Here is a 23,464-nt window from a genome sequence, read left to right as displayed (position 1 = left end):
GATGCTGTGAAGAGTTTCCTCATAAGGTTCTGAGACATTTTCCAACTATACCAAGATTGCAGAGGTTGTTTCATGATGCTCAAACAAGAGAGGATGTATTATGGCATTCTAGGAACCAGGAGTATAGAGATTGGAATGTAATGAGCCATCCATCTCACGGTAGTGATTGGACAAGCTTTAATCTCAAACACAAAAATTTTGTTGCTGAGCCAAGAAACATTAGACTTAGCATAGCTATAGATGGATTCAACCCATTTGGCCACCAGAGTGCCACATATAGCATGTGGCTAGTGCTTGTTATCCCTTGTAATATGCCACCAAATGTCTGCACCAAAGAATCAAACTACATGATGACCTTGCTTATCCCAGGTCCAGAAGGTCATGGAAAGGATTTTGATTTATTCATGGAGCCTCTTGTGGAGGAACTTGAAAAGCTATGGAGGGGTGTTCTCACTCGAGACCTATATAGTAGTCCACCAGCTGATTTCTTTCTGCGTGCTGTTATAATTTGGTGCATCCATGATTATCCGTCTTTGGGCACTATGTCAGGGCGAACAACACATGGTTACAATACATGTGTTCATTGTGACAAGAATCCGTTGTCATACCCAATACTTAGCAAGATCTGTTACATTGGACACCGTCGTTTCCTTACCAAGGACAAGTCATGTCCTGACAAATACCGAAGACCTGTGTTTGATGTAGCTCATGAAAACCGTGATGCGCCAAAGAGGCTCACCAACGATGAGTTGTAGGAGGAATTACACAAGGTCAGGCATATTACACAAAGAAACCATCCTGATAATGGTAGCGGTAAAAGGAAGCATGGCAGGGCATAAGAGAAATTATTGTTTACCTGCAGGTCCACTTTGTGAGACTTGGAGTATTGGAAAGATTTGGATCTGCAGCATAATCTTGATGTTAGGTACATCAAGAAAAATATATGTGATAGCATTATCGGCACACTTCTTAATATTTAAGGCAAGACAAAAGATACCTTAAAATCTAGGATTGGACACACCAGTGTATCACATTCGATTTGTAGGTGAAAGCCGATGGTGAATCATGGGATATGGCACCAACTGTGTACGTCTTGGACAAGCAAACAAGAAAAGAATTCGGCTAGGTCATGTCACGTGTGAGATTCCCACATGGATTTGCTACCAACCCTAATAGGAGAGTCAGTGCAGATGGAACCAAGGTATAAGGGTTGAAAACTTATGACTGTCATGTCCTACTTCAAAGGGTTTTACCTGTTCTTCTTAGAGGATTGGGCCACCCTGACTTACACAAGCAGTTGCAGGGTTGGGACAATTCTTCGGGGAACTCTGTAGTGGAAATATCAGGATAGATGTTGTGAAGCGTCTTGAAGACAAGATACCAACTATCCTATGCGACCTTGAGAAGATATATCCTCCAGCCTTCTTTGATCTGATGATGTATTTGGCTGTTCATCTACCTGATGAGGCACTACTAAGAGGTCCAGTACTATTGAAAGGCGGCTAGGCACTTTCAAGGGCTATGTTAGAAACAGCTATAGACCTCGGGGTTCCATTGCAAAGGCCTACATTGTTATAGAAGTGTTGACATTATGCTCAAAATACATTGAAACAACCGATCAGCTTAGCAAAAAGGTGGGTTGAAACAATCCTGAGCTCAGTGTTTTTGATTGTTCTATCGTGTAATAGGGAAGAGTCGAAAAGATAAAAAAAACCTAAAGATTTGGACAAAATGGTTTGGTATGTGTCGAATAACTATCCTGAGATTCTATGTTATGTCGAGTAAGTGCTACGTACTACAGCTTATACATAGTAATCTACTAAACTTGAAGCACATTCTTATATATTTAGATGTTTGATGCGATCACTATGTTCTACAGTATCTACGAAGAGGAGTTACTGGCGCAAAATCCAAGAAACATTGACAAACTGGTTAGGGCAGGATTTGTGAAATGGTTGAAGAGTCGTGCAAGCTTTTGAATTACACTGTCAATTCTTTTAATATATCAAGTACATAAGATGATCAGTCTGTCTATTTTCTAACCATAGGTTAAGAAGATATGGGAGGATGGTCATGCAGTTAAATGCCCTTTACGCACTAGCAATGGGTCCTGATACTCGGGTAAGATATTATGAATCTTGCGTTGTTGGACATGTGCACTACAACACCCTTGCACGCGACAAAGGTAGGAAGACACAAAACAGTGTCGTTATGAGCATGAATACGCACAAGAAAGTGACAACTAAAATGTATGCTAACATGACAGACATTGTTTAGTTGCAGTATATCTCGAGTTTCAAGGTTCATCGATGTGTGGTTCTGTTTTGCTGTCGTTGGTATAACCAGTTTTCCAGGATCGTAAAACCCAAGGCTGATGATTATTTCAAATCCATCAATGTCAAGGTGGTGTACCACACCGATGAGCCTTATATTTTAGCAAATCAAGCAACACAGATATTTTTCTTGGAAGACACATTTGCATGAATGAAGAATGGAGAGTATAACAAAAGTTTGAGCAGAGGAATTCGTTTAATAAAATTGCACAACAAGATGATGCTTACATGTAACGCCCCGTGACCGATGTGCCAGGTGTCGTGCAGTTATTCGCTGTTGTTGCTTTGTCATTGCTTGTGTGTCATGCATTGCATATCATGTCATCATGTGCATTTCATTTGCATACATGTTCGTCTCATGCATCCGAGCATTTTCCCCGTTGTCCATTTTGCAATCCGGCGCTCCTTTCTCCTCCGGTGGTCATTTCTACCTTCTTCTCATGTGTGGGGATTAAACATTTCCGGATTGGACCGAGACTTGTCATGCGGCCTTGGTTTACTACCGGTAGACCGCCTGTCAAGTTTCGTACCATTTGGACTTCGTTTGATCCTCCAACAGTTAACCGAGGGACCGGAAAGGCCTCGTGTGTGTTGCAGCCCAACACCCTTCCAATTTGGCCCAAGACCCACCTAAACCTCTTCCATCATCTCGGTCGTTCGATCACGATCGCGTGGCCACAAACTCCACCTCATTTGGACTATCCTAGCTCCCTCTACCTATATATATGTGTCTCCCTTCGAAATCTCGCGCAGATCAAACCCTAGTCCCGCTCCTCGCGCCGCCGGACAAAATTTCCACCGCGCCCGGACATGTCCGGCCACGCCCTCCACCTCACCCGGGCCAATCGGCGGCCGCCACGTCGGCTCCGCCGCCCCTCTCCTCCTCTCACGACGCGCCACTTGGCACCGTCGCCTCCCACCACCGCGCGGCTCGCGGAGCCCAGATCGGGCCCGCGCGAGCCCGCGCCGCCGCCGTTGTCCGCCCATCCGGCCCGCGCCTCACCGCGCTGGAGCACCGCGCCGCCCACGCCGGAGCGCTGTGCCGCCGCCTCTCAACCCCGCCGCCCGGCCTCGTGCGCCTCCCGCCGGCCGCCTGCGCCGCCGCCCCGCCGATGCGCCGCCCCGCGCCTTCGCCCCGGCCGCCGCACTTCTCGCCGCTCCCCGCCGCCGACCATCGTCGGTGACCGCGCCGCGCGCCGCCCCCTCTTCACCGGAATCTCCACGCCGCCCTACTCCGGCCCCGGTCGCCGCCATGCCCCGCGGAAGCTCCGCCGCGCCTCGCCGGAGAGTGCCTCGCCTCGCCGGAGCCCGTCCCGGCCGGATCCGGATCGGGACGAGATCCACCGGTCCCCGATCCAAACACCTCGTCCCCGTTCCGTACCGCTCCGTCCCGCTCCACCTCGTCCCGGTTTGACTTTTTCCGGAGGTATAATTTTCACTAAGTCCCGAGAATCCCAGATCCAAGTGCTCATGTTCGTGGCCTCGTAACTTTGCATCCGTAGCTCCGATTCATGCATATAGCATATCAAAATGTTCACCTCAGAGAGTACATCATTTCATTCCACTGCATCATTTTAATTTGAGTTCATCTTGATGCCCGAAATGCTGTTATAAGAGGGCTACTTGAGATAATTGTCAGATCTGCTACTCCGTTTAGCTTTTTGTCATTTTTGCCATGATTATTGTGTGCATGATGTGCCCTGATGCTCTACATATGTTTTGTTAAGGGTTTTGCCATCTTTCCAGAGGTGCAACCCATGTATTTTTGTGATGTGTGTGGTGACTAGCACAAGCTTGCAAAGTGGTGCACTTGTTAATTCTGTTTTCAGGGACTTAGCAATTCCACCAAGTCCTTGATCTGTTTATCTCATGATGCCATATGTTCATGTTGTTTCCTAGTGATCCGTGCCTCTTTTGAGGATGATAAGTAAGGATGTTCTGTTATTATTGTAGTGCTCTATCCATCCATGTCTTTGTTTGCAATTATGGAGCACCCTAGCTTGAGTCAATCGAGCTCTACTTTTGCTACTTTGTGAATCTGGGCAGATTGTCAACTTGTTTGCAATTTTGCCGATGATGTTGTGGTTGATCCGTGCATGCTATGCTATTGTTCTTGCCATGTCTAGATTGAATTTTGTGCCTTCTTGATGGATGTATGCTTGTCTTTCCATGACTTGCACCGTAGTGAGTGCATCGAGCTCGTAAACATGCCTACTTGAGTTATGTTTCAGCATGTGTCAGTTTTCACTAAGTCTGTGATCTGATTATGTTTTTGCTATGTTCACATGCTTGCAATTGTATTTTCTGATCCCTTTTGGCTCAAGGTCACTAAGGGACTTTTGTTAAGCTCTTTGATTAGCTCCATGCCATGCTTTACTTTGCCATGTTCAGATCCTGTAGCATGTAGTTTTGTTACTCCGAAGAGTGCTACCTGATCTGAAATTCCAGACAAGTGTTAATTTCACTAAGTCTGAGATATGTTTGTCATATGCATTTTTGCCATGCTTGTTTAAACCTGTTAATGGATGATTTGGCCGTAGCTCAGTGCTAGACTTTTGTTAAGCATCTTGAATGGATCCCTGCCATGTATTTTTTTGTCATGTTTGAGTGCCGTGGCATGCTCATCTTGTTGCATTTAGATGGCTACTTGATGTATATCGCAGACCGGTGTCATATTTGAATTGCTTGCCATTTCCAAACCGTAACTCCGATTCCGGTGATCTTTATATCGTTTTCAAGCGATTTCGTCTCTCCTTTCCAGTGGCACACTTGGATTTCCATGTTGAGGCCAGGTTGATGCATTCCTTGTCAAATCATGCATATGCATCGCATACCGCATCCCGCATATCATCCCATGTTCATGTGTTGGTTGTTTATTATGTTGTGTGCTTCTTTCCGGTGTTTGCGTCTTCGGGTTGGTTTCGGTAACGTCGCGTTTGTGAGGACCCGCTCGTCTACGTCCGTTTGTCTTCTTCATGGCCGTGTTCTTCTTCCTTGCGGGATTTCAGGCAAGATGATCATACCCTTGAAATCACTACTATCTTTGCTTGCTTAGTTGCTCGCTCTTTTGCTATGCCTATGCTGCGATACCTACCACTTGCTTATCATGCCTTCCATATTGTCCAACCAAGCCTCTAACCCACCTTGTCCTAGCAAACCGTTGATTGGCTATGTTACCGCTTTGCTCAGCCCCTCTTATAGCGTTGTTAGTTGCAGGTGAAGATTGAAGTTTGTTTCCTTGTTGGAACATGGAGATGTTGTTCCTTGATGGAACATGTTTACTTGTTGGGATATCACAATATATCTTATTTAATTAATGCATCTATATACTTGGTAAAGGGTGGAAGGCTCGGCCTTATGCCTGGTGTTGTGTTCCACTCTTGCCGCCCTAGTTTCCGTCATATCGGTGTTATGTTCCCGGATTTTGCGTTCCTTACGCGGTTGGGCTATAATGGGAACCCCTTGACAGTTCGCCTTAAGTAAAGCTCTTCCAGCAATGCCCAACATTGGTTTTACCATTTGCCACCTAGCCTTTTCTTTCCCTTGGGTCGGCCAGCCCAAGGGTCATCTTATTTTACCCCCCCCCCCCGGGCCAATGCTCCTCTGAGTGTTGGTCCACCTGTCAGCTACCGGTGGCCACCAGGGGCAACTCTGGGCTGGCCTACCCGTACCTAAGACAATCTGAGTGTGCCCTGAGAAAGAGATATGTGCAGCTCCTATTGGGATTTGTCAGCACATTCGGGCGGTGTTGCTGGTTTAGTCTTACCCTGTCGAAATGTCTTGTTGTACCGGGATACTGAGTCTGATCGGAAGGTCTCGGGTGGAGGTCTATTCCTTTGTTGACTGTGAGAGCTTGTGATGGGCTAAGTTGGGACACCCCTGCAGGGATTTGAACTTTCGAAAGCCGTGCCTGCGGTTATGGGCAGATGGGAATTTGTTAACGTCCGGTTGTAGAAAACCTGAAGTTGACCTTAATTAAAATGAATCAACCGTGTGTGTAACCGTGATGGTCTCTTTCCGGCGGAGTCCAGGAAGCGAACACGGTTGTTGGAGTTATGCTTGACGTAGGTCGCTATAGGATCACTTCGTGATCATACTTTTATCGACCGTGCTTTGCCTTCTCTTCTCGCTCTCATTTGCGTATGTTAGCCACCATATATGCTAGTCGCTTGCTGCAGCTCCACCTCATACCTTTACCTTACCCATAAGCTTAAATAGTCTTGATCGCGAGGGTGTGAGATTGTTGAGTCCCTATGGCTCACAGATATTTCCAAAACCAGCTTGCATGTGCCGATGAGTCCGTGCAGATGACGCAACCAAGTTCAGGAGGAGCTCGATGAAGATCTTGTCCTTTGTGTTGTCTTCTTTCTAGTTGATCAGTAGTGGAGCCCAGTTGGGGTCGATCGGGGACCTTTGTCGCATTTGGGGTTCTTCTTTTATTTTGGTTCCGTAGTCGGACCTTGATTGTATTTGGATGATGTAATGCTTTATTCATGTATTGTGTGAAGTGGCGATTGTAAGCCAACTATGTACCTCTTTCCCTTATTATATTACATGGGTTTTTGTGAAGATTACCTCACTTGTGACATATGCCTTCAATGCGATTATGCCTCTAAGTCGTGCCTCGACACGTGGGAGATATAGTCGCATCGAGGGCGTTACAAGTTGGTATCAGAGCCTTCCCCGACCTTAGGAGCCCCATTGCTTGATTGTTTTAGCGGCCGAGTTGTGTCTAGAAAAATGTTTTGAGTCATTTAGGAATTATATATCAGAGAGTTTAGGAATTCTTTTTACTTCCCAGTCTCCTCATCGCTCTGGTAAGGCATCCTGACATAGAGTTTTGACTCTTCTCTTCTCAAATTTCACAAAAAAAATTAGGATCACGCGGTTATCTTCGAATCGTTCCGATGGTTTTATGATGAGAACATTGTCTTGGTGCCTCCTGTCAGGGGTTTTGTGGAAGTGTCCCGGGGAGTTGAGCTCTGAGGTGTTGTCATCATAATTTTATCGTTGCAGTTCTGGAATACCTGAGTTTAGTACGCCGACATCGAAAATCTCTTTTATGCAGTTCATTGGTGAGATAACCTCGACGCCACCCAGTACTGGGGCGGGAGTTCGGGAGTATCGCCATAACTCGTATAACGGATGCTTTTCGAAGGTTGAGGTAGATGATTTCCGAAGGTTTCTTGGTTATGTGTTGAAGGATGGATACAGCTGGATGTAGGATTTGCTAGTTTGGGTGAGATATTATGCTTCCCCTGTATCCCCAACACCTGATTGCATAACCGGAAAGGTTCGGGAGTTTCATAGGTGGGAATTCAAGTAGCTCGTAGGATATCTTTCCGACAGATGTATGATATGAAATTGGGGTTCGACGTCTAGTGGTCCGCCTATTCACGGTTGATTTTACAGTGGTCTCGTTCTGTCTTAAAGAGTCCTTGGCTTTGCCGACTCGGGGACGCTTCGTATGTCATGTGCACTGCCTTGTACATGATGGTGTTGTACGATCGAGCCCGTGTAGGCCCCACCACGAAAACTTCGGACAAAATCTCTATCATATGTTTGTTCCGGCTTATTCTGCAAGCCAATCCTTTGTTTTGTTATGAGCTGTGGTATTCGAGTTGCTTCAATGACAAGTGTTGATTCCATACCTTCCCCAAATGGTGTTCTCATACTCCGATGTGGATACCAATCCTTTTTTATCATCAAGATTGTCTAATCAATCCTTTTCACCGGTGTGCTTCTCTCCAAGTGGATCCGATCATTTCAACATCCGCAAGATCCAATCTCAGTTTTCATCAATGTTGTTGGCTTCATCCGTCTTCAAGTTGTCTTTGTTTTCCCACCCACCCACCCTTTTTTTTCTTCAAGGATTCAGATTTCTTAGTCACTATCCATTTTATTATGAAAGTCCCTCCGTTCTATTTCCTTCAATATTCTTACCCGGTGATTCTCATGAAGATACTAATACTTGTCTTTTCTTCTCCGATGGAACCAATTCAAGCCTTGTTGATCATATCATTTCCTCGTTTCAAATATCTTCTCTTGCCGGTGCACCTCATATTCAGTCATTTCTCGCTATTCAATTGTTCTGGAGTGCTCAAGATATCTCGAAGATTCATGTTTCCACTCTGCATTCGTTCAAGCTCTTTCGAAGATGTTATCTCATTCAAGTCATTTAATTCAACCGGTGCAACCTCTCTTTTAAATCATTTCAACGGTGTTTCTTTTGAGTGGGCCCTAACCCACAGGTCTTTTCCCAGGATCTTACCTGACTCTTCTTATTTTCCTGGAGCTATACTAAATTCTTTTCGAAGTTTGACGTAAGAATGAGTTATCATCAGTCAAATGCAATCTCCTAGATCTTTCACAATTCTTTTCATCGTTGGCTCAACCTCTTCGTTTTGATTCTTCCGGAGTGTCTAAATAATTCATGGTGGTGTTTCTCATCATCATTCTCAGATTTTGAAGACCGAAGAAGTTTTTTCTCTCAATCTTGCTCCATTCTCTTCAAGATTCATGATTCTAGCTTGTTGCCATCCTCTCATAATTATTTTCGACTGTGAGATTTCTTTTCTCCTATCCGGAGCAATTCAGGAGTCTTTTTCAGTTTGCTCATCCGGAGACCATCATCTCAAAATTTATTCATTCTGACCTTTCAGTTATCATTCTCCAATCATACCGGTGCTTCGTTCAAGTGATCTTTATTCGGCTCGTGATCTCGTCGTTCTCATGTATCTAAATCCTCTCAAGCATCTTCGTGTATTTGCTAATTCCAACCGGTGATTCATCCCTTTACTTCGTTTATTTTAATTCTAACGGTGGTTCGTTCAAGAGTTCTCTTACTTATCAATTTTTTCGTTATTTCAACCCTACCGGTGGTGCGCTGAAGACCTTCCCAAGTTGACGCTATATCTATTTAATCCTTTCAACGAGAATAAGTGGTATGCCAAATCCGCTGCTTGTCATCAATTTAAAATGGTGAAGGATAAGCATAATGAATTCTTATTCTTGTTTCATCCAAATGATTAATTCTTATTCGGGAGGCCCTCCAAACTCTCGGTTTCATTGGTTTCATCTTCTCTTTTTGCCCGGAGTTCCAACCTCTTTCAATTATATTATCAGGGAGTTCTCTATCTAAACCATTGCGAGGCTTAAATCTTATTTTTTTTCATCATTCAATTATATCGGATCATTCCTTTATTACCGGAGTTCTTCATGGAGGTTCTACATGATGGTTCATCTAGGATCTATATCCCTTCTCCAAGTGTTCTTTGAGATTCTTTTCTAAGGAGCTCAAGCATTCTTCATCTTGGTACCCGGAGTGCAATTCTTTCTTTCGTATCTTTGAAGGTGGTATTATGTCATTCTTGATAATTTGAGTTCATGTTTCATGATTCACATGCTGTCAAGATTGGGATATTTTAAGTCCATCAATCTCGTCATTGGAACTATCTTGGGTTATATTTCACCTAAAGTTTTCCTTAAGGATTGTCGCTCTCATGGTGTTTATCAATGATCCAATTTCTTCATTTATCCTTCCGGTGATATAAGCGTCTCATCTCCTTGTTGATATCAATCCAATCTATCGTTTCCGTTAGTGGCAGAATTTCACCTCATAATTTCGAGATGTTTTCTATAAGCCCACTACAAGCTTACTCTTTTCATTGTTGTTTTTTTCAACAATTCCGTTCAACCCTTCTCCTAAAGATGCCTTTTCAAGTTCTTTTGTGGTAGAAGTTGGCATTTGCTCCTCCATTCTTTTATTTCAATTATCTATCTTCTATTCTTTTGTTCCGGAGGCCTTGCGATGTTGTTCTTTTCACCCATCATCTCGTTTTTTGTCAAAGATCATGTTCTTTTCATGCCTATCCATTTAACTGGAGTGTGGTGCCCCTTTGCCCAAGTTCTTATTCAATTCCTTTTCTTTTCAATCGGAGTGCTGCCCGAAGTTGTTCTTCCTTGTTCCTCTTTTCTAACGGAGTGTTCTCAGATTCGTCATCTCCGCTGTATTCTTTTCTGGAAATGGCTTAACCTTTTCAAGGTTCTTTAGGTTCTTTAGTTTCACTTGTTTGTCAAAGAAGCAACTTAGTTTTACCTCTTCTCTTTCTCTTCCGTTTTTTCCCTCTGGTGCCATTCTAGATATCGGGACGAGATCCTCTCGTAGTGGTGGAGTGTTGTAACGCCCCGTGACCGATGTGCCAGGTGTCGTGCAGTTATTCTCTGTTGTTGCTTTGTCATTGCTTACGTGTCATGCATTGCATATCATGTCATCATGTGCATTTCATTTTCATATATGTTCATCTCATGCATCCGAGCATTTTCCCCGTTGTCCGTTTTGCAATCCGGCGCTCCGTTCTCCTCCGGTGGTCATTTCTACCTTCTTCTCATGTGTGGGGATTAAACATTTCCGGATTGGACCGAGACTTGTCATGCGGCCTTGGTTTACTACCGGTAGACCGCCTGTCAAGTTTCGTACCATTTGGACTTCGTTTGATACTCCAACGGTTAACCGAGGGACCGGAAAGGCCTCGTGTGTGTTGCAGCCCAACACCCTTCCAATTTGGCCCAAAACCCACCTAAACCTCTTCCATCATCTCGGTCGTTCGATCACGATTGCATGGCCGCAAACCGCACCTCATTTGGACTCTCCTAGCTCCCTCTACCTATATATATGTGTCTCCCTCCGAAATCTCGCGCAGATCAAACCCTAGTCCCGCTCCTCGCGCCGCCGGACAAAATTTCCACCACGCCCGGACATGTCCGGCCACGCCCTCCACATCACCCGGGCCAATCGGCAGCCGCCACGTCGGCTCCGCCGCCCCTCTCCTCCTCTCACGACGCGCCACTTGGCACTGCCGCCTCCCACCACCGCGCGGCCCGCGGAACCCGGATCGGGCCTGCGCGAGCCCGCACCGCTGCCGCTGTCCGCCCATCCGGCCTGCGCCTCACCGCGCCGGAGCACCACGCCGCCCACGCCGGAGCGCTGCGCTGCCGCCTCTCAACCCCGCCGCCCGGCCTCGCGCGCCTCCCGCCGGCCGCCTGCGCCGCCGCCCCGCCAATGCGCCGCCCCGCGCCTTCGCCCCGGCTGCCGCACTTCTCGCCCCTCCCCGCCGCCGACCATCGTCGGCGACCGCGCCGCACGCCGCCCCCTCTTCACCGGAATCGCCACGCCGCCCTACTCCGGCCCCGGTCGCCGCCATGCCCCGCGGAAGCTCCGTCGCGCCTCGCCGGAGAGTGCCTCGCCTCCGCCGGAGTTTCGGTCCGGCCAGATCTGGATCGGGACAGATCCACCGGTCCCCGATCCAAACACCTCGTCCCCGTTCCGTATCCGCTCCGTCCCGTACCACTTCGTCCCGGTTTGACTTTTTCCGGAGGTATAATTTTCACTAAGTCCCGAGAATCCCAGATCCAAGTGCTCATGTTCTGCCTCGTAAACTTTGCATCCGTAGCTCCGATTCATGCATATAGCATATCAAATGTTCATCTCAGAGAGTACATCATTTCATTCCATTGCATCATTTTCATTTGAGTTCATCTTGATGCCCGAAATGCTGTTAGAAGAGGGCTACTTGAGATAATTGTCAGATCTGCTACTCCGTTTAGCTTTTTGTCATTTTTGCCATGATTATTGTGTGCATGATGTGCCGTTTTGTTAAGGGTTTTGCCATCTTTCCAGAGGTGCAACCCATGTATTTTTGTGATGTGTGTGGTGACTAGCACAAGCTTGCAAAGTGGTGCACTTGTTAATTCTGTTTTCAGGGACTTAGCAATTCCACCAAGTCCTTGATCTGTTTATCTCATGATGCCATATGTTCATGTTGTTTCCTAGTGATCCGTGCCTCTTTTGAGGATGATAAGTAAGGATGTTCTGTTATTATTGTAGTGCTCTATCCATCCATGTCTTTGTTTGCAATTATGGAGCACCCTAGCTTGAGTCAATCGAGCTCTACTTTTGCTACTTTGTGAATCTGGGCAGATTGTCAACTTGTTTGCAATTTTGCCGATGATGTTGTGGTTGATCCGTGCATGCTATGCTATTGTTCTTGCCATGTCTAGATTGAATTTTGTGCCTTCTTGATGGATGTATGCTTGTCTTTCCATGACTTGCACCGTAGTGAGTGCATCGAGCTCGTAAACATGCCTACTTGAGTTATGTTTCAGCATGTGTCAGTTTTCACTAAGTCTGTGATCTGATTATGTTTTTGCTATGTTCACATGCTTGCAATTGTATTTTCTGATCCCTTTTGGCTCAAGGTCACTAAGGGACTTTTGTTAAGCTCTTTGATTAGCTCCATGCCATGCTTTACTTTGCCATGTTCAGATCCTGTAGCATGTAGTTTTGTTACTCCGAAGAGTGCTACCTGATCTGAAATTCCAGACAAGTGTTAATTTCACTAAGTCTGAGATATGTTTGTCATATGCATTTTTGCCATGCTTGTTTAAACCTGTTAATGGATGATTTGGCCGTAGCTCAGTGCTAGACTTTTGTTAAGCATCTTGAATGGATCCCTGCCATGTATTTTTTTGTCATGTTTGAGTGCCGTGGCATGCTCATCTTGTTGCATTTAGATGGCTACTTGATGTATATCGCAGACCGGTGTCATATTTGAATTGCTTGCCATTTCCAAACCGTAACTCCGATTCCGATGATCTTTATATCGTTTTCAAGCGATTTCGTCTCTCCTTTCCAGTGGCACACTTGGATTTCCATGTTGAGGCCAGGTTGATGCATTCCTTGTCAAATCATGCATATGCATCGCATACCGCATCCCGCATATCATCCCATGTTCATGTGTTGGTTGTTTATTATGTTGTGTGCTTCTTTCCGGTGTTTGCGTCTTCGGGTTGGTTTCGGTAACGTCGCGTTTGTGAGGACCCGCTCGTCTACGTCCGTTTGTCTTCTTCATGGCCGTGTTCTTCTTCCTTGCGGGATTTCAGGCAAGATGATCATACCCTTGAAATCACTACTATCTTTGCTTGCTTAGTTGCTCGCTCTTTTGCTATGCCTATGCTGCGATCCCTACCACTTGCTTATCATGCCTTCCATATTGTCCAACCAAGCCTCTAACCCACCTTGTCCTAGCAAACCGTTGATTGGCTATGTTACCGCTTTGCTCAGCCCCTCTTATAGCGTTGTTAGTTGCAGGTGAAGATTGAAGTTTGTTTCCTTGTTGGAACATGGAGATGTTGTTCCTTGATGGAACATGTTTACTTGTTGGGATATCACAATATATCTTATTTAATTAATGCATCTATATACTTGGTAAAGGGTGGAAGGCTCGGCCTTATGCCTGGTGTTGTGTTCCACTCTTGCCGCCCTAGTTTCCGTCATATCGGTGTTATGTTCCCGGATTTTGCGTTCCTTACGCGGTTGGGCTATAATGGGAACCCCTTGACAGTTCGCCTTAAGTAAAGCTCTTCCAGCAATGCCCAACATTGGTTTTACCATTTGCCACCTAGCCTTTTCTTTCCCTTGGGTCGGCCAGCCCAAGGGTCATCTTATTTTACCCCCCCCCCCCGGGCCAATGCTCCTCTGAGTGTTGGTCCACCTGTCAGCTACCGGTGGCCACCAGGGGCAACTCTGGGCTGGCCTACCCGTACCTAAGACAATCTGAGTGTGCCCTGAGAAAGAGATATGTGCAGCTCCTATTGGGATTTGTCAGCACATTCGGGCGGTGTTGCTAGTTTAGTCTTACCCTGTCGAAATGTCTTGTTGTACCGGGATACTGAGTCTGATCGGAAGGTCTCGGGTGGAGGTCTATTCCTTTGTTGACTGTGAGAGCTTGTGATGGGCTAAGTTGGGACACCCCTGCAGGGATTTGAACTTTCGAAAGCCGTGCCTGCGGTTATGGGCAGATGGGAATTTGTTAACGTCCGGTTGTAGAAAACCTGAAGTTGACCTTAATTAAAATGAATCAACCGTGTGTGTAACCGTGATGGTCTCTTTCCGGCGGAGTCCAGGAAGCGAACACGGTTGTTGGAGTTATGCTTGACGTAGGTCGCTATAGGATCACTTCGTGATCATACTTTTATCGACCGTGCTTTGCCTTCTCTTCTCGCTCTCATTTGCGTATGTTAGCCACCATATATGCTAGTCGCTTGCTGCAGCTCCACCTCATACCTTTACCTTACCCATAAGCTTAAATAGTCTTGATCGCGAGGGTGTGAGATTGTTGAGTCCCTATGGCTCACAGATATTTCCAAAACCAGCTTGCAGGTGCCGATGAGTCCATGCAGATGACGCAACCAAGTTCAGGAGGAGCTCGATGAAGATCTTGTCCTTTGTGTTGTCTTCTTTCTAGTTGATCAGTAGTGGAGCCCAGTTGGGGTCGATCGGGGACCTTTGTCGCATTTGGGGTTCTTCTTTTATTTTGGTTCCGTAGTCGGACCTTGATTGTATTTGGATGATGTAATGCTTTATTCATGTATTGTGTGAAGTGGCGATTGTAAGCCAACTATGTACCTCTTTCCCTTATTATATTACATGGGTTTTGTGAAGATTACCTCACTTGCGACATATGCCTTCAATGCGATTATGCCTCTAAGTCGTGCCTCGACACGTGGGAGATATAGTGGCATCGAGGGCGTTACAAGTTGGTATCAGAGCCTTCCCCGACTTTAGGAGCCCCATTGCTTGATCGTTTTAGCGGCCGAGTTGTGTCTAGAAAAATGTTTTGAGTCATTTAGGAATTATATATCAGAGATTTTAGGAATTCTTTTTACTTCCCAGTCTCCTCATCGCTCTGGTAAGGCATCCTGACGTAGAGTTTTGACTCTTCTCTTCTCAAATTTCACAAAAAAAAATTAGGATCACGCTATGTGAATTGTGTTTGCTATGACGACTGAAACCTGATGAAGTTGTTGTTTAGTATTTTGTTGTGAGAACATCACTTATTATGTATGATAATTTGTGTTTGGTGATTGTATGATGACTAAAATATGATGACATTGTTGTTTAGTAGTACTCATATTTGGCTACAAAACTTGTATTTGATGATATAGTTTGATGTTGGACTGCATTTTACTCTACATCTTCCAATGGGAACAAAGCTGACCTGACAGGGCCTCTCCTAATTTATTTATTTATTAGCAAAAGGGGATAGTCCATGATTTCTGTTAATAGAAATTATTAGATGTTCACCAACACTATGCCCAGCCTGCTAAATAGGTTTCATTCATTACGGATTTTAGCAAAGTGATCATGTCATAGCCACTAAATACATCACGAGTGTTACATACACTGCAAATAAAGAGACTATCATCCTACAGAGCACAATGATCTTGCCCATTATATTCACAAGCTCTTTCATCTCCTCATTGCTGTCAAGGACGTTCAGAAGTTGTTGCTTGGCCATGATCAGATGAACTGCATCTTTAACCTTCTTCTTTGCATCTTCCTCTTCTGTTGTTCCTTTGGTTACTTGTCCAACACCCCAACCTGCTGGTATTGGGATTCCTCGGCTAACCAAATAATCAGTGTAGTTTCATTCCCCCACATCAGCAACTTCCTAGAAATACAAATCTCAAGCATCTTCCCTTTTCTGCACGAATCAAATTGGAAGATCATCAACCAAACTATTAAAAAATCAGTAACTAAAAGCAGGTGAACAATTTAACCACATTATTACCCCACGATTTGGGCATTTGTAGAAGACTTGGTTAGGGTTGATGATTTTAGTTGAAACGCGACGGATGACTCTGTGTGGTTTGCAGCAGTGGCACCACACCAACGATAGTGGGGTGCGATGAGCAACTGGTTGCAGTGAGTGTGTGTCGATGGGGGTGTGATGAGACCCACAGATGGTGGTACGGGTGGAAACGTCGCGGACATCTGGTTGTTGCTGGATTGCCTACTGAAGAGCAGGTGGATGAGCCAGTGGACATGGTTGCTGCGGCTGGAGCTTCTGATGCTAGGCAGAGTAACTAGAGAAGAGGAGAAGTGAACGTTGGATATGTTAGTTTCATTATTTGCACAGTAGCATATCACTATATATAGTCTATGTTTGGAGTCGAACTAGTTACAGGAGCACGTCTCTCTTTTTTCTAAAAGTCGGCAACGTCTCTTTACTGGTACACTAGCTTGTTCTATACGCCTTCACAGGTCTTTCATTTTTGGGAATGTTATCTTGCCAATGTTCCCTGGGAGGAGGATGGCAAACGAATGCATTCTCCTGGCAGTTTTAGTTGCGACGCAAGATCAAATGATGGAAGTTTCGAGAGTGTTATCTAGCGAATGAGCCTAATTTTTTTTCTTTTCTTGCAAAAAAAGTATGCTACATGGTGTCAGCTTAGTCAACAAATGAGTGTACCAACCTTGACCGTTGGATTGACATTCAACGTTTGTCATGTTTCTTCAGTCTCTTCTTCCTCCAGTTACCAAAGCCAAACCAGCGCCAGCGGGACCGCCTGCTCCCGCCTCCCATGGCTGGTTGTGCTGCCACGCACGCATCGCTTCCACATCACACCATAAAACTCTGACACATCTTCCCCGGCTCCTGTTCGTTCCAGTTCGAGGCCTCACCATCGTCCTCCTCCTTGGTTCACTCACTGCGGCGGCGCCCTCCAGCATTGTCAACATGGTTAACAACTAAGATGAATAAGGAGATGAATGTATGTGGAGAGGATGACAGTAGGGACCGACGAGGGTCAAGGCTGTATGCTAGCAAGTGCCTCCTTTATTACAAGTAAAAAATTGTTCCTCCTGATGGTTTCATGACATCTGGGTCGCACTCCACTGTCAACATAGTCAATAAGCGAGATAACTACACAAGGAGTGGCTCACACTAGGGAGTATTTTTTTTGTTTTTGGGACGAAGCATGGTATCATTTGGGTTGTGCGGGGGATGTGGCTTGTCCAGCCCAGGCTTTTATTTCATATGTTTACCACATGACCAGCCCCGTTTTTTTTCTTTCCGGAAATGGCTAGCCCAGTTTTTTTTGCAGAATACCCAACGGAGGCCTACTTGCTTTTCTATGCCCTGCTGGGCCGAAAATCTTTCAAGGGGAGGGATACATTTGGCTTGCTCGGAAAATGGGCTATAAGTAATAAGAAATGGGTTGTAAATTCAAAAAATACAGCAAACAGGCAATTAGTTTCAAATTACTTTTTTCTTTTGGATATTGATATTTTAAATTTTATTGTTTTTTGTGAGGGTAAAATTTTAGTGGATTTTAAATTAAGGTATATTTAATTTTTAAATTAATTTGAATCTGGCTAGAAATTTCAGGTTGTATGTTGTTTGCGACAGATTTGGAGGCTGACTTATGGGTCTAATAGGTTGACGTGTATGCAAGGTTTTGTCAACTTAGTCCATAGTAAACACATGAATTCCTCAAACAATGGTAATCACCGGAAGAAGTCCCGGTTATTGTTACTCCGGGGTTACCGAATCATAACACGTAGTAGATGACTATTACTTGCAAGATTGGATCTAGAACATGGATATAATGATGATAACATAAACGGTTCAGATCTGCAATCATGGAACCCAGGTCCAAAGTGACAAGCATTAAGCATGGCAAAGTCATACCAACATCAATCTTAGAACATAGTGGATACCAGGGATCAAGTCCTAACAATACTAACTCGATTACATGATGAATCTCATCCAACTCCTCACTGACCAGCGAGCCTATGAAGGAATTACTCACTCCCGGTGGGGAGCATCATGGAATTGGCGATGGAGAAGGGTTGGTGATGACAAAGAATGAAGATCCCCCTCTCCGAAGCCCCAAACGGACTCAAGATCTGCCCTCCCGAGGAAGAACAGGGCTTGGCTGCGGCTCCATCTCGTGGATCACGATAATTCTTTTTTCCTGATTTTTTTTCTCCGAAAATAGGATTTTATAGCATTGGTTTCAGGGTCAGCGGGGACACCAGGTGGGGACAACCCACCTGGGCGCGCTAGGAGATGGGGGTGCGCCCTGGTGGGTTGTGCCCACCCAGGTGCCCCTCTCCGGCAGGTCTTGGCCCAGAAATTCTTATTGTTGATATAAAAAATCCTCGCAAAGTTTTGTTCCATTCCGAGAACTTTTATTTCTGCACAAAAACAACACCATGGTAGTTCTGCTGAAAACAGCGTCAGTCCGGGGTTAGTTTCATTAAAATCATGCAAATTAGAGTCCAAAACAAGAGGTAAAGCATTAGGAAAAGTAGATACATTGGAGACGTATCAACTCCCCAAGCTTAAACCTTTGATTGTCCTCAAGCAATTCAGTTGATAAACTGAAAGTGAAAAAGAAAAACTTTTATGAACTCTTTTGCTCTTGTTTGCATAAATAAGCTTAAACAACACCCAGGTTTTCAGCCAACATTATAACTAACCATGTCGACAATAAGTCTTAAAGATTATAATGATTCATATCAATGACATAATCAGTTAGCGAGCAATAATAAGATATCTCAAACAGCAACACATTGTCAAAACAACCATGATATAATATGACAATAGTGGTATCTCTCTAGCCCTTTCTGAGACGACAAAACATAAATGTAGAGCACCTCCAAAGTTCAAGTAGTGACTAAACATTGTAATTCATGGTAGAAAAGATACAGTCATAATGAACCCAACAATAGCTACACACAATGCATAAATCATGACAACTGTGCTCTTCTCAGTTTCTTGCGCTTGTTTTAGAACGCGACACAACATAGAAGTAAATTGATAGTCCCTTCGCAGAGGGAAGCAGTGATTTGCACAAGTGCTAGAGCTCAAGTTTTAAAACAAAGGTAAATGATATTTTAAGACATGCACCCTTCTTATTTACTTCACGACTATCAGTTATCAATATCTCCCATGCTAAACAGGCTAGCGGCGGTTCCCAAGCGATAAAAGTAAAGGTTTTGACTCCATTGGGAGTTTTTGTTTGATTATTCGAGCAATTTACTCTTTTTGTATTTTTTTAGTTTGGGATTGGCCATCCCTAATACCGCCCTTTTCCCATGCGATGGCGAGTGAATAAACACTCGACCTGAGAATAACCCGCTTAGCATGGAAGATACCGACTACCTCCTGTCGTTCCATGAATGATCCAGGCACACAAAACGGATATTTTTAGAAGTTTTTAGAGGTGGCACATGCAAATTTACTTAGGACGGCAGGATAATTTCGTATATAGGTAGGTATGGTGGACTCATCTGGAATAACTTTGGGTTCAAGGTTTTTGATGTACAAGCAGAATTCCCACTTAGTATAGGCGAAGGCTAGCAATTAGATTGATAAGCGGCCAGCTAGAGAGCAACAACGATAATAACCATGCATTATGCATAAGTAACATTGGACACTAGCATGAGTAGGATATGAACACCATGAATGTAAGTATCATAGATGCTATGTTGGTTTTGATTCAACTACATGCATGAACAAGTGCCAAGTCAAGCCACTTGAATGTTCAGAGGAGGATACCATATCATCATACTACATCACAATCATTTTAACGCAATGCTGATATCCAAGATAAATCATTATCAACTCCCAGCTACTTATTCATGGCATGAGAAACTATAATCTCTAATTGTCATTGCAAACATGTTTAATCATAATGGGCTGAATCATGGATACTAGGTTAAACATATTTACACAGACAGAACAAGTCGAGTTCATACCAGTTTCTCTCTGCCATGGCCAGTTCATCGAATGTCGTCATTATTGCCTTTCACTTGCACGACCGAATGATAAGAAAATAATAATAGTGCAAGAGTGTCGTGGACTAAGCTGGAATATGTAAAATTTTATTCAACAGGAGAAGACAAGGTAAAATGTACTCTTTATTAGTTCAACAGTTACTCAAATGAGAGCCACTCAACATTTTCATCATGGTCTTCTCCTCGGTACAACTCGAATAAAAAGAAATTAAATTCAGAGAAACACGCTGAAATATTTTTGGAGTTTTTGGTTTTCTTAAACAAGCAAATAAAAGAGAAAATCAAAATGAGAAAAACTATTTACACGGGAAAGCTCCCAACAAGCAAAACAAGAAGAAGGAAATATTTTTGGGTTTTCTATTTAATATTACTACTAAGCATGCATAGAAAATAAATTAACTACAACTATTTTTTTTTGGTTTTTCTAAAGTTTTTCAAACACACAAGAAGAAAGCAAGAAAATAAATCTAAGCATGGATGATACAATGAAAAAGTGTGAGCACCGCCAAATGGGATAAGTGAACATGAATGTAAAATCGGTGGAAACACGTACTCCCCCAAGCTTAGGCTTTTGGCCTAACTTGATAGTAGATTAGTAGCCTGGAGGGTAGTAGTCGGCATGGTAGCTCACAAAGGATCTTGGTGCGGATGCCTCGGCCCGCTGTGCTACCTCTACTGCTGCGTTGTGAGCTCGGGCCTCGCTCTCAAGAAAAAAATGTCTTCCCTTGCTGTGATAATCAAAAAGAGCAGGCACAGGCAAATATGTTTTCACGGGAGATGTTTGGTTAAACAAAAGACTATAAGTGAAGTTATCAGCCTTTCCCTTGAGAATCTTATGGTCTTTTAAGGTGTTAAAATCTAAATATTGCGTGGGTAGAATAGGATCAAAGGGCAGAGGTGAAGCACCCAACCCTCGTGCTAAATGTGTGGCATAAATTCCACCATAGAACCAGCTGATGTTAGCGTTGTGTTGAGGTTTGCGTGCAACAATGGCTGCAAGGTTATAATTCCTTTCACCGATGAGAGCAGTATGTATGAGGCTCAAATCTGGAGCACAAAGTGTGCTACAGTCTTGCTTGCCTACTATGTGTTTCCCGTTAAATAACACAAAGTAATGAATTACGGGAAAATGAATGCTCTTTATTCTACCTTGAGTCAGTCCCCTCCTTTCACCGTAACAAAGGCTCGTTAAGAATGTTTTGAACTCAACCTTTGGTGGTTCGTCAAGCGAACCCCAAAATGGAACCTTACAGTGATAAGCAAAATTCTCTAATGAGATGGTAAATGGACTATCATAAAGCATAAATGACACCCTTGACTCACGTGGAAAATATTTAAATCCTTTGACAAATGATTCAGTGAGAAGTTGGTGTTGTTCACACTTATCTGAAAGGTAGGGATCGAGACCATCATTGTGAACACATTGCTCAAATTCCTCCTTAATGCCCACACGCACCATATACTCATCGCAAAGGCCATAAGCATGTTTTGGTGGCGGCATCTCGCATGGAACTTTCACTTGGTTCAACATAAGACCGGCGAGTAGAACTGTCACTAGAAGATGCCCCCGAGGATCGTCTCCTCGAAGAACTCCTTCCAAATAGGTTCATCATGTCCGCGTACAATTTTCTAAAAATAAAAATTTTAGGGTGACAAAAATTTGTCAACAAAACTTTATAAAATTGATAGCAACTACTCATAGGGATACATAGAAGCCATAGCAAGCATTCAAAATACTTAGGACACTAAGAATTTAAAATGCAAGCACATCTACAGCAGTACCAAGAGTAGCTAATTATTCAAAATATAAACCACTAAAGCAAAAACTAATTGGACCAACGGTGGAGTTACATACCAAGCAACAATCCCCTGAAACAGTTTCGGAAATGGAGCTTCGAGCAAAGAGATCGAAATCCGCGGGTTTGAGCTCAAGAACACGGGAGAGAGAGCAATGGAGATTTTTTCTGGAGTAAGTGATGATGTGGTATGAAGAGGTAAGTGAGGGGGCCCACGTGGGGACCATAACCCACTAGGGCGCGCCTGGGGTCCTGGCGCGCCCAGGTGGGTTGTGCCCACCTGGTGCACCTCCCTCTGGTATTATTTGCACCAGAAATTCAGAAATATTCAGAAAAAAATCATGTAAAATTTTTAGGGCATTTTGCTACATCTCCAATGTATCTACTTTTCCAAACATTTTTGCCCTTGTTTTGGACTCTAACTTGCATGATTTGAATGGAACTACCCCGGACCGACGCTGTTTTCAGCAGAACTGCCATGGTGTTATTTTTGTGCAGAAATAAAAGTTCTCAAAATGACCTGAAAATCCATGAAGACACGTTTTGGAATTAATGAAAAATACTGGCGAAAGAATCAGCATCAGGGGGCCCACACCCTGCACACGAGGGTGCAGGGTGCCCCCCCCCCCCAGGGCGCGCCCCCTGCCTCGTGGGCCCCCTGAAACTCCATCGACCTCAACCCCAACTCCATATACTCACTTTTGGGGAGAAAAAATCAGGGAGAATGATTCATCGCGTTTTATGATACAGAACCGTCGCCAAGCCTTAATCTTCCTCGGGATGGCTTATCTGGAGTCCGTTCGGTGCTCCGAAGAGGGGAATATGTCACCATCGTCATCATCAACCATCCTCCATCACCAATTTCATGATGCTCACCGCCATGCGTGAGTAATCTCATCGTAGGCTTGCTGGACGGTAATGGGTTGGATGAGATTTACCATGTAATCAAGTTAGTTTTCTTAGCGTTTGATCCCTAGTATCCATTATGTTCTAAGATTGATGTTGCTATGACTTTGTTATGCTTAATGCTTGTCACTAGGGCCCGAGTGCCAGGATTTCAGATCTGAACCTATTATATTTTCATGAATATATGTGAGTTCTTGATCCTATCTTGCAAGTCAATATTCACCTACTATGTGTTATGATCCGGCAACCCCGAAGTGACAATAATCGCGACCACTCCCGGTGATGACCGTAGTTTGAGGAGTTCATGTATTCACTAAGTGTTAATGCTTTGGTTCGGTACTCTATTAAAAGGAGGCCTTAATATCCCTTAGTTTCCAATAGGACCCCGCTGCCACGGGAGGGTAGGACAAAAGATGTCATGCAAGTTCTTTTCCATAAGCACGTATGACTATATTTGGAATGCACGCCTACATTACATTGATGAACTAGAGCTTGTTTTGTGTCATCCTATGTTATAACTGTTGCATGAGGAATCGCATCCGACATAATTATCCATCATTGATCCATTTCCTACTAGCTTTTCACATATTGATCTTTGCTTAGTTACTTTTCCATTACCACTGTTACGATTGCTACAAAAACTACTAATGTTACTTTTGACACCGTTACCGTTACTTCCATACTACTTTGCTACTAAATACTTTGCTGCAGATATTAAGTCTTTTAGGTGTGGTTGGATTGACAACTCAACTACTAATACTTGAGAATATTCTTTGGCTCAT

This window comes from Triticum urartu, chromosome 2 (assembly GCF_003073215.2).
Source record: "Triticum urartu cultivar G1812 chromosome 2, Tu2.1, whole genome shotgun sequence".
Classification (NCBI taxonomy): domain Eukaryota; kingdom Viridiplantae; phylum Streptophyta; class Magnoliopsida; order Poales; family Poaceae; genus Triticum; species Triticum urartu.
The sequence above is the reverse complement of the archived record's forward strand: the minus strand, read 5'-3'. Positions refer to the sequence as shown.